Source organism: Molothrus ater, chromosome 1, assembly GCF_012460135.2.
Source record: "Molothrus ater isolate BHLD 08-10-18 breed brown headed cowbird chromosome 1, BPBGC_Mater_1.1, whole genome shotgun sequence".
NCBI classification, from domain to species: domain Eukaryota; kingdom Metazoa; phylum Chordata; class Aves; order Passeriformes; family Icteridae; genus Molothrus; species Molothrus ater.
The window spans coordinates 149,508,940-149,521,418 of record NC_050478.2 but is presented as its reverse complement, the minus strand read 5'-3'; the positions used below and the strand labels follow the sequence as shown (position 1 = coordinate 149,521,418).

Below are 12,479 nucleotides of genomic sequence, written 5' to 3'. Positions count from 1 at the left end.
GCTCCCCAAATTTGGCCTCTGCTCCTTGAGAGAATGAACCAAACCTCCCTAACAGGGGAGGTGAAGCTGTTACCCACATCTCCTAATTCCCCTCGCTGCAGTCCTTTCATCTCTATGCTATATTAGCATTCTGGAGAGCACTAATGGGTGTGAAGTGGCTTAAAGCCATTTTCTTTATTGCTGGATTAGTGCTGGAAGGGTATGAAACTGCCGGCGCTCGGCTCGAGCACGTCGAGAGCTTTCTGCTCCAAGCAGACACGAGAGCTCAGAGCCCCAGCCCGCTCGCACAGCCCAGCTCACTGCTTTTATGAATGGAGTTAAAAACAACACACGCCGTGAAGCTGCTGCTTAGAAGCTTTTTTTTTTTTTTCCTGATGTCCTGACTGCTCCGGCCAATACAAGCCCCAGTGCTCCGGAGCAGTGCACAGCCATGAAAACAAGGAAGTGGGCAGAAAAAGCAAAGCACAGGTTCCCTATCTGTTCCCTGCCTGCCTTTAGTTGAGCAATTATACAACTCCAGATCTGTGATTATTCCTGGCAAGGTTTGTTCATCTCATGGGAGACTTTTGGAACAACGCAGTGCTTTTGTAGGGAGTGTCAACCACCAGGCGAACGTGTCTTCCAGATCAGATTTTTTTTTTTTTTAAATATGTAAGTAATTGTTTCTTTACAGATTGGTCTTTGCCTTTTAATGACTCACATTTCTACCTTGTCAGCTTTCAGCACGGGCCCTGCCCTCCCTCCCAGTGCTACAATCCTCCCAGATCTCACCCACAGTGCCAGGTCACACCAGGTGAAATCCTGAAGGAGGAGAATCCATTTTGTTGGCGCCCTGTCCAGATGTTCTGCTTACAGGGGCTGCTTTTTGGGGGGCTGCAGAAACTACAGGCACAGCGATCAGAAGGCATAAAACCGAGGTACAAACCTGCCTCTAAACCACTGAAATAGGGGTTTGTCTGTGGTTTATTTCTTGGACAAACCCAGATACATTTTCATGGCAATGGTGACAGATTCTCATTCTCAGCACTGCTGCTGTGCCAGGAGTCTCACTCCCACTCTGGCCTCCTGAGGTGCAAACATGCTCTTGAAAATAAGGAGGGAGAATGCTTAAACACCCATAAAACTAATAATTAGGTTTAAGCTCAGTGCAATATAACTGCATCTTTTAAGAGGGTTGGTTTTTGGTTTGGGTTTTTTTTTTTTTTTTAAGCTTTTCCCCCTTCATTGCTCTCTGAAAATCTATTCAACATGAGGCAGGGAGCAATTATGGAAAATTTCAGGCTGGATGGTTAAAGCATGGCCAGCTTGTAAAGTAATTGGAAAGGCAGAAAGAAAATGTTTGGCAACAGGGGATAAAAGGTGGTGTGTAAGTGGAGGATTTTTTCTTACTGCAAACTGTCCTCTCTGATATGTCAATTGTGTTTGGCCTGATCCCTTGACAGTCCATTAATTTTTTGTCCAATTGCAGGCTGCTGAGGGCAGATAAATTTCAGGCTATTATGGGAACACCCTAGAAGTTTGTATAGAAAGGAAACTCTCTGTTTCCTGTATCATCCTTCTGGGGATCTTGAAAGAGTTCACAAAAGCCACTTAAGCAAACTTTCTTTGCTGGATAACGGAAGGAAAGGAAGCTGTGAACAAGCAAACAACACTCAATTCCATGAGACAAGAGATACTCATAGGTCATTTGAGAGAAAGTAAAGTCTGTGAATGAAATACACACACACACACACACACACGCAGAAGATATTTTGTACTCTGAAAATAATGGGTATTTTTTGCACCTCTGCTCTCTTTCTGATTAAAAACAATGTAAATCCTGCAAACCACCAGTGAGATAGGTGGTGGAACATCCATCCCTGCAAGGCATGAAATGTGTGGAGGGTTTTTGTGGTTCAAATAATACATCTCAGGATGAGCTGGAGATGGTCATGGATCAGCTGAACAGCTCTTTTCTTTTCCTTTCCTTTTCCTTTCCTTTCCTTCCTTCCTTCCTTCCTTCCTTCCTTCCTTCCTTCCTTCCTTCCTTCCTTCCTTCCTTCCTTCCTTCCTTCCTTCCTTCCTTCCTTCCTTCCTTCCTTCCTTCCTTCCTTCCTTCCTTCCTTCCTTCCTTCCTTCCTTCCTTCCTTCCTTCCTTCCTTCCTTCCTTCCCTCCTTCCTTTAACAGTGCAGCTGCCACAGTTCTGCTACAAGCAGCTCTGTGTTTTTTGTCACCCAGACAAAAAGCAAAGGTGTGAAGAGCTCTAAGTTTCCCCAGGGCTGGCTTCAAGCGCAAAATTCAGACAGAGCTCAGGGAGCTGGGGCAAAACTCAGGATTCAAGTGTTCAAAACTCAGCCTTCGAGCCCTGGAAATATTGGGGGGTTCCTCTTTATAGATTTGTCCCTGTCTCTGAATTTTACTCCAGTAATCTAAGGAGGTGACATTGGTCAAACAGTGCATCCCTTTTCCTGAGAAGTTTTAAATATCTTGGTTTCAGCTGCATTTCAGAGGGAGAACAAAACCACAGAGAGGATGAAATGCTGTAAGTTTGTTAAAATAAGCTCTTAGAGGAGAAGATTTGTAGCTCATCTGAAATATGGGGGTTGTGGTTTTTGATGTGAGTAAATCCAAGTGGTAGAGAGACCTTGTATCTATTCAAACCACAAGAAAACAGGTTCAAGTTTGCAGTCAACAACAATGCATGGTCATTTTAGAAGAAGAAATGGTTTGGGAGAATACTTGGTTAGCAGGAAACTACCTGGGCACTGACTGAAAAAATTTTTAAGGCATTTAGGAAATCAGTTCATCAATTGTGAAAACATTTTTTTCTAGCAGATTCTGCAACATATGCCTATGGTCTGACCAAAACCACTAATGCTGGGGGGGGGGGGGGGGAGGGGAGAGAGAAAGAGCAAGGAAAAGATATTGAATATTGAATATATTAAATATTTGCCAGCTGGAATAAAGAAAAAGGTTTTGTTGAAATTTTGGGCAATCCACTCAGGCCAGTTCTTGTTTCATTGGGACTGGGGAAGGCCTTTTCTGACAGAAATATAGCTGATTACTTGACAGGAAAAATCTAAATTCCTCAAAAACATTTCTCCTGGTCTCTTCTCAAAGTTATCCACAGGAACAGTGCTTCCCTGGGGAGCTCGTTAAACCTCCCAAATAACCTCATTGCTAGGAACTTTCTCTCAGTTTTACAAACTTCCTTACCTTCAGCTGTAAGCTCTTGAGTCTGCTCTCCAGGTTGCAAATGATCTCCATTCAAATCATCTGTTGTCCTTCTGTGCTCTGGCCCAGGTGAGGGCCAACACATCCCTGTGGAGAGCGTCCATCTGCCCAGCGTAACTGCATCACCAGTCCAAAGAAATGGGCTGGAAACCTGTTCAAGGAGAAAAGTTCTTTATTCCTATTCTGACAGTAATACAAAACTTTTGGTCCCACCAAAGCAGCCTTGAGTCTTTGAGGTGCTTAAGTCTGGAGCTTAGTTGCCAGGCTCCTGATATAAATAAGGAAAGAAGCTGCTGAACTGATAGGATTGTCTAAGGAAGAAGAGCAGCAGGAAAGCACAATTCCATCCTAATCTTCCTGGTCTTTGCTGTTGGCACAGTGTTCATGTACACAGGACACCTTCAGGTCCCCCCTTCAGCAGGTTGTGTTCTAGCCCTTGGAAGGTCTGGGAAGTGTTTGAGGGAAAATTATGAAATTGCTTGAGGAGAAACTGGAAAATGAAGCTGTTTTTATAGGGGTCAAAAGTGAGAACTGGAGGCTGATTTGTTCTGTGAAAGGGCCTGACCATGACCTGCCAGCCTTGGCAGGCTCACACAAGGTGTAGGACCGTGGCATGAGTCAATGTGTGCGGTTTCTTCAACAGAAAATTACACTTCTTTTTTTTTAGGGTTTCCTACCAAATCAACTAGATGAATTGATTCATCCCAAGACTAAACTCTTACAATTCCATAGGCCGAGTTCTGGGGTTCCACAGTGTACTGCCATGTATTTATTCCCACAAAAATGTCTGCAAATTGCATTACCTATCCCACATTCCAAAAGGCTTCTGTCCAGTGCAGACACTTGAGGAGAGCACTGTATTTGTGGGGGTCTTTGTAAGGGCCCCTACAGGGTTCAAGCAGTGCCTGGATAATGTCATAAGGTTTAGTTTTAGGTTCTGCAAGGAGCATTGAGCTGGAGTAAAACACCCTTATGGGTGCCTTTCCAAATTGAAGTATCCTATGATTCTATAGAGTACAAGGAGATAAAAAGGAAAGGAAAAGTTACTCCTTTTGGGAGTAAGTGGTTTTAAAATCATTTAGGTTGAAAAGCGAAACTAGAGCCCAAGAAAGGTGGTGTGAAGTATCCACATTGTACTTCAGGTAGAGGGACTTTCACAAGTCCAACACTCCATGAAAATCAATGACTGGGGTGACATTCAGGTCTAGGAAAAGGGGAAAATTGCTGAACACATAAGTAACTCAAAACAATTGTTTTGAAATAATTCAAAAAACTGTGAATGTTTCAGTTTACACTCAGTTTTTAGGAGCAGCAGGTTGGGGGGGAATGATTAAAAGAATCCTGAAAAAATCCCAGTATTTTGTAGGGGATTTCCACTCCAATCAACTTTGGCATTTCATTTTTTTCCTCAAAGTTTAAAATTACTTTCATAACAAACACTTTAGGGTCTGCAGCTGCTTGGTTCTCTAGTTGTGTTTGGAAATTCAAGCAATTAGAATAAAAAGTATTCACCCAATTTGGTTTCTCAGTCACAAGTAAAACAGCCTGCTTGGGGTTATTCTTGAAACTTGGGTTGCTTAAGTAATTTAAATAGATTTCTATTTCAGAAACAACACAAGAGCCAACAATTTCACAACTAAAAGCTCGAGGGCTACAAAACTTGGCTTCACCTAAGACTCTTAACATTGTTTTTCATTATCTTAATCACTAGGTTCTTTACATACTAATTTTCCATCCCGTTGCCAACCAGTGCCAATCCAACTCGCTTTTCCATCACCCAGGTGAGTGTTACTCATGTTTTCATGGAAATGTGAAAACACTCTGAATACAGTCAGCACAACAGTGTCCATTTCTGTGACTGCTCATTGGCTTCTGCCAACACTGAGTCATATCTGCAGAAGTCACTAACACAGGTGTAGCTTCTGAGTTCTTTCCTAGGATTTTCCAAAAATATGGATAAGGCTGATGGTTGTCCAGATGCAGTTTTGATGACACAGGGCTAAACAATTTGTTTATGCTGGGACCCAAAATATTGCAAACACCAATTAGGTATGTGACTGATTAAGCAAGGGGAGAGATGAGATAAATCACAGCACGTGGTTCTAACAGGCCTTAGCAGAGCAGAGAATAAAGTGAATCCTCCAAGAAGGCTACAGAGGATTCAGGTCCCACCTGGTGATCAAAACAGTGGGCCCAGTAACACCTGCACAGTTTGAATCCAGCTGGAGCCACAAGGCTGCAAAACAAGCAGGCAGTGTGAACAGGGATAAATGCTCAGTTAACTAAAGGTCATCACTCAGTGTCTAGAGCTACAAACTAAGCATTTGTGTGGTGTTCAGGTAAGAAATAGTATTTTCTTCTCTCTGGGTTAGTTCAACTGCCTAGCATCTATTAATTAATCCATGAAAAATTGTGTTATTATGAGAAAGCATTAAGTAACCAAGAACTATAGAATGGTTTGTGTTGAAAGGGACCTTGAAGCCCATCTCATTCCAATCCCCCTGCCACAGGCAGGGACACTTTCCACAATCCCAGGTTGTTCCAATCCCCATCCAACCCGGTCTTGAACATTTCCAGGGATGGGGCATCCACAGCTTCTCTGGGTAACTCATGCCAGTGCTTCACTACCCTCTGAGTAAAGACTTTCTTCTTAATATCTAATCTTTACTCTCCCCTCTTTTAGCTTAAAACTGTTCCCCTTTGTTTTATCACTTTCTGGCTGTGTAAAAAGTCCCTCTCCATCTTTTTTTACAAGCTTCCATTAAGTGCTGAAAGGCCACAAGATCTCTGAGGTGAAACTTCAGAAAATTTGGCTTTATGGGAGGCAGCAGGAGTCTGTGCAAGCAGAAGACTAACTGATCTTTTTTTAGACATTCACCAGTGTAAGCTGAAAATATTACCAGTCAGCTTTCACCAAGGTAAAGCTAAAGTGAATTAAGTCACTTGAAAATCATCTCAGACTTAAACAGTCTCCTGTACTTGAGGCTTTGGTTCAGAATTTTGGTTCTCTGCACACACAATATGATGAAAATATATCCATTTTTCAATAAAAATAGAGCACCCAAAATACAAATATCCCTGTGCAGCAATGGAAACCTCATAAACATCACAGTCATGGTTTCATAAGAGGCAGCTCAGAAGGAAAAGTGACTAATCTCAGCTCATTGCCCAAGTGCAGAGAAACAGAAAAGTTTCAGAAAAGTAAACAGAATTAAAGAAAAATTAAAAAGAGAGGTTCTGATGTCTCCAAGACAAGGGAAGCAGTGACTGAACTGAACAAGCCCTGCAGTTCTTAAGTGCTGTCTGGCAGCATCTTAACTGTTCTTGGCACTTGAGGACTGAAAGCCACAGTTCTTGAAGGACTGTCACATCACCCCTTGACACCTATAAACTATTCTGAAACTTAATTCCTCACAGTTTTATTGTGAAGATAATTATAGACCACATAAACTCAAGAGGCAGGATAATTTCTGCAGCCATTAATATCAGGTTTCAGCTGTGCAAACCAGGAAAATAATGACAGAGAACTCTCATTCTTCAAGGCATGAACTCATGATGAGACCTCACAAGTGGCAGAAGCAGCAAACCCAACCTTACAGCCTGTATGAGCACCTTGTAACAGAGCTGCTATCATGAGCTGTTATTTTCCATATGAGGTTGATGTGAGAGAAGTTATAGCTACTGCTTTTAGAGTCATACAATCATTTCAGTTGGAAAAGACCTTTAGGAACATAAAATCCAACCATTAACCCAGCACTGCCAAGTCCACCACTGAACTATCTCCCCAAGAGTGACAGAGATCACCTCGATCATCTCTCTTGTAGACAGTGATAAGGTCACCTCTCAGCCTCCTTTCCTCCAGGCTGAACACCCCCTGTACCCTCAGCCACTCATCATCCAGACTCTTCCCTAGCTCCTTCTTTGGACACACTCCAGGACCTCAATGTCCTTGTTGTTATGGGTCTAAAACTGAACAAAGGATTTGAGGTGTGACCTCACCAATGCCCAGCACAGGGGGATTCCAGGTTTCAGTGTAGGACGAGGGCAAAGGGAACCTACACCTTCACCACCACCCTGTTTGCTCAGGACTGTTGACATTGCTCTGGGGTGGCATGAACCAACTGGCTCCACATGGGTGGACTTTGGGCTGGTGACAGGGCAAAGGGCTGAGTCACACTCTACACCTTGAGTTCTGTTGGAAGCCCTTTGGCTCTCAGAATTAGAAGTCAATTTTGGCTAACATGGGCAACCTGAATGGACCTGAAAATCTGCCTGTCTGGGTGCCAGTCACAAATTCATACAATCTCCTGCTCTTCTTCATAAAACCTTCTTGAATCTTGTCTGTGTCCAGATAAAATATCTTTGGTTGACTAGCCACAAGTTCATATCTGAAAAAAAACAGAAGCATCCCAATGCTTTTAGGGAAAAAAAAATAGGCATCAAGGGACATGGGCCATTTTTTGTACAGCCATTAAAGTTCCATTGTAATGACAGCATGTGTTGGGGGAGGGTGGGAAGGATAAACAGCAGTTTCAAGTCCAGAGTCTGGGTCTCCCATCAGATATATCACCCTGGGGCTGAGTTACAGGCCGAATGTGTAGAAGTTGAGACTCATTTTTTATGTCCTGTTTATAAATCTCCTGGCTGGGAGACCTCACCTGGGTTTCTGGGTGCTCAGATTTGCTCCAAGCACAGCCTCAGGCTTCCCAAACCCACGGCCACTCCCAATCAGGAGACACCTCAGAGAGCTGGCTGTGTCAAATATCATTAAGTCTGAAAGCAAGTCAAAACAATCCCAAGGGCTTCTGTCCATCCAGAGGGAGAATTACCTTTTTTTTTTTTTTATATCACAGCTTTGAAAGGATTTAGGAGCAGCAGCGTTCTTGGGAGGTTTGTATAATCTAGGAATCCCCTTGTTTCATATAAGGCAATTCACACTAGATCTGAACACTGGCAAACAGTCAGCTAAATCCATTATCACATGATAATGCTCAAACATTTCATTAATTCCTAACCAGCTGTCCTCTGCTCCCTTACCCCTTTCATCATGCAAACATTTCTTTAACTGTCTAAGGGAGGGGAGAAGGGAGGATCAGCCGCAGCCTCATAAAATTCCTTCACCCGCTTGGCCTGCGGCAAGTTATTTCTTTTGACACGCGTGTAAAATAATATTGGGGGTGGTGTTTGTTTGGCTTGGCTGGATGGTGAGTTTTCATAACAATTTGGTAAGCCAAGTACCTGTGAAATGGAGTACAGAGAACTCATGGCAGCTTGTTGATGAGCCTGCCGTCTGGTTGATTAACATCTCATTAAATAGGGAAGACCCCTTGCTCCAGCATCTATGCCAAGACACAAGGCAAGGTGTTTGGAGCAGGATGCTGGTCTCCAGTGGTTTGAGGTCCTGTAGGTTATTTCTCTTTTAAAGTCCTCGGGTACTCCACGCCAAACAAACCAGGGGAAGTGAGGGTAAGCAAGGGATCAGTACCTTGGAGGGTTCTCCAGCTACGTGACTCACTGAAGTGGATACGTGCATGCCAAGAGCCAGAGAGAGATTTTAAGGGTATTTCTGAACGCTTTTTTAAAAAAAAGCTTTCCCTGAAGTGCCTCAAATCCCTCCATGTCGCTTAGGGACTCTCCAAAGACCAGGATTCGCCACTCTGCTGAGGGGAGGGCTCAGGGGGTGTCTCCAATCCTGCTCTCAGCCTCAGTCCAGGGGCTTTTCTCCCAGCCCCTCTCCCAGGCAAACGTAGCACACGTCTGGACAGCACATCAGGCTCCTGACTGACACTCGTTCCTCCCCTGCCAAGACATGAGAGTGCGTTTATTTATTATGGGTTAAATATTTGGAGTTGAGTAAGAACCTCAGAGGGAAAAGGTGGGTCTGTTTCCTTGGATTTTTTCCTACCCCCTCACTCAGTATGAAAAATCACATTCTTTTAAACTAAAATGTTAGGTTTATGGAAAAATTCCCCTTTCTGACTTTAGGCTCAGCTAAAAGCTGAGAATTAACAACTACTGAGTGAAAATAACATGAGGAAATACAGTGGAGTAATATCTGGACACGTCTGGACATGTCTGGACATTGCCAGAACGGGTCTAAAATGTCAGGCTGAGGTAAGGATCACACTTCACCACAACAGCAGGCAACAAAAGGACTGAAAAAGAAGTACTTTTAATTTTTTTTCAGTTATTTAAAAATGAGGTGTCAAAACATGAGGTAGCTGGGGCTGCCACAAACTCGTGGGTAACAGCAAGCACATCTTAGAAGCTGTAATGATATCTTGAGATCCTTTCTTGGTGTTTTTAGGTGTGTTAGGGTCTCAGAATTTCTAATAAAGTCATTCAAGACTTTTTTTCTTACCACAGAACCATTAGACATTTCTATAAGTATAGGTATATGTTGTTTCTTCTGTGGAAGAACCTTTAATGTTTTATTAATGTGTATTGCAGTTTTGATACAATGGATGTTGTTTTAGCTGTCAAGAGAAGGTGTTACACTGGTCTGTTATGGGTGTGTATCCTTTATCTTCACCATTTGACTACTTAAGATAATTATTTGGCCACTTTTTGTGTTTATAAACATCTGTAGTATGTCTTAAAAACCATCACTCTTTGAATGGACTTTGGACATCCTCACCAGAGGATGTTTAATTTAGTGAGTTGTGCATGACTGGTCATGCATGCTTTTCAGCCCTCAGTCTGAATTAGCCTAAAACCAAAAACATATTGATAACAGCATCATAGAACAAAATATTGCTCACTTTTTTTTTCTTTAGGACTTGTAATAGAGTCTCTCTGTTAGACTCAAGATTCATCTTGCTTTTTAATAGATGTGTACAGTTCTTCCATTTTGCCTTCTGTGGTTTTCCTTTTCTGAAGTCTGGTATGCTTTGCGGTTTATTTATTCATGAGCTGTAGAAAAAGAAGTTCACCATTAAAAAAACTTGTTTTGGAATATCTACTTAATGGTGTGTCAAGAAACAGAAAACAATTACACTTACGCAACGTAACGTGCATTTTTACATGCCACTTGCAGGCTGCTTTACGTATCCCCAGTTTATGTAAGTAATGAAAATTAAATATCATGCTAGCCTGCACAATGCAGTCAGCACAATTAAAGCTAGGAGACCTTAATTGGGAATAAAAAAAACACACACCAGTGCTAAAAAAACAGTCTTTTATGGCAAGTTTGCAGAGAGTTCTTCCAATTTGGCAGGGCTATGGCTGTCATGGGGAATGAAGTGTTTTCATGTCCTGAGAGTCACTGGGCACTGTGTGTTGAGGGTTGTGTTCTGCAGATGTGACAAATCCATAATAAATGCCACATGTCACCCTCTCCATGGTGGCCTGGCACATACCCTGTCATAGGGCTGGACATGAGGAGAGGCAGCTCATAGCCTGTGGCAGGCAGAGCAGCAGGGGAAAGTGGGAGGCAGGATGGGACCTTGACTGCAGCCAAACATGAGGAAAAGGTATTATCCTCCTTCATGGTGAAGGCCAGTTTCAGCAACTTGGGGCCAGCATGTTTGCAGTGTCTCAGGTAGAGAACAGCACCCACTCCTGCACTTCCAAGTTGCTGGCTTGCAGCTGTACTTGGCACAACTTTGCCCTGAGTGGGGCAAGGGCTCTGTTTCTGTGCAAATACCCACTACCTTGGCAGAGGCAGTGCAGGTAGAGCCTCCATCAGCCCTCAGGTTGCCACTCGTGCTCCCTTTCCAACCAAGAGCCCCCCTTCAACCAGGAGCGGTGTCAACACACTCGTCCTTCAACCCTGGGCAGAGGGAAAAACTCCTGCTACACAAACTGGGGAACAAGATGCTGGAAAGAAGCATTTCAGAAAGGGATCTGAGGGGTCCTGGTTGCTGGCAAGATGAATGCAAGTCAGCAGTGCCCTGGCACCCAGGACGACCAACCCTGTCCTGGTGCCATCAAGCACAACATCACCAGCTGGGCAAAGGAGGGGATTGTTCTGCTCTGCTCTGCTCTGCTCTGCACTGGGGTGGCCTCACCTTGAATATTGTGTGGGGTTTGGGTACCACAATATAAAATAGAAAGCTGTCAGAGAGCAACCAAAGGAGGGTAATGAAGATGCTGAAGGGCTTTGAGGAGACAAGGAATAGGAGGAACGGCTGAGGACACTTGGTCTGTTCACCCTGGAGGAGATTGAGGGGAGACTTCATTGCAGTCACAATTTCCTTGTAAGGGGAAGAGGGGCAGACACTGATCTCTTCTCTGTGGTGACCAGTGACAAGGGAATGCCCTGATGTAGTGTCCGGGAGATTTGAGTTGGATATTACAAAAAGGATCTTCACCCAGAGGGTAGTTGGGCACTGCAACAGTTTCCCAGGCAAGTGGTCACAGCACCAAGCATAGCAGAGCTCAGGGTGTGTTTGGACAGCTCTCGCAGGCACGAGAGTTTGTTTGGATTGTTGGGGATTGTCGGGGCTGTCCTGTGCAGGGCCAGGAGTTGGACTGGACTCCTGAATACTCTGTGTCACTCTGTGACGCTGCCATCCTCCCACACCGGCCCCACCATCGCCCGCCTCGGCTCCCCTCACGTGGTCACCCCTGCGGCGGACGCCTGAGCGCCCCCGTAGCCCGCCCGCCGCCACCCAGCAACGCCCCCCGCCCGTCCCCACCCTGCCCGAGGCCACGCCCTCGTTACATATTCATGAAACACGCCCACAGCCCGAGGGACGCCGCGCCTCTTGATACATATTCATAACCCACACCTCACGTACCCCCGGGAGGCCACGCCTCTCTCGCTGCATATTCATGACCCCGGGGGCGGGAGGGGGCGGAAGCGGAAGCGGAAGCGGGTGCCGGTTCCCGAGGACCCGGTATAAAGCGGCCGCCGCTGCCCGGTGCTGCCGCGTTCGCGCCGTCGTCAGTGACCTCGTCCCTTCCCTCCTTCCCTCCCTCATCCCCCCCGCCCTCCCCGGCGCCGCCGCCTCCCCCCTCCGCCGCACGGAGCAGGTCCCGGGTGCTGGGGGAGACCCGGGGGCAGGTAAGGGGGGCGGCGGGAGCTTGGGCTGTGAGGGGTGTCTGGAGTGAGGACGGCGTGTGGAGGCGAGGGGCGGCTGAGGAGCTGTGGGGTGACGGGGGTGAGGGGCTGGTGAAGGTGAGGAAGAGTCTGGGGTGAGGGGCTGGTGAAGGTGAGGAAGGGTTTGGGGTGAGGGGCTGGTGAAGGTGAGGAAGAGTCTGGGGTGAGGGGCTGGTGAAGGTGAGGAAGGCTTTGGGGTGAGGGGCTGGTGAAGGTGAGGAA

The 12,479-nt window shown here is 45.3% G+C and overlaps 1 protein-coding gene across 3 annotated transcripts in view; it reads left to right on the top strand.

Moving 5' to 3' along the window:
- SLC45A4 (solute carrier family 45 member 4) overlaps positions 1-12,479 on the top strand; it is an 85,471-nt gene that overhangs the window by 10,503 nt on the left and 62,489 nt on the right. The window contains exon 1 of one of the 3 annotated variants that reach the window (XM_036398605.2): positions 12,093-12,221. The exons of the other annotated variants lie outside the window; for them this stretch is intronic. The gene's annotated coding sequence lies outside the window, so the exon portion shown is untranslated. Of the gene's footprint in view, positions 1-12,092; positions 12,222-12,479 lie in introns of those variants that run through there. 3 annotated transcript variants of the gene reach the window in all.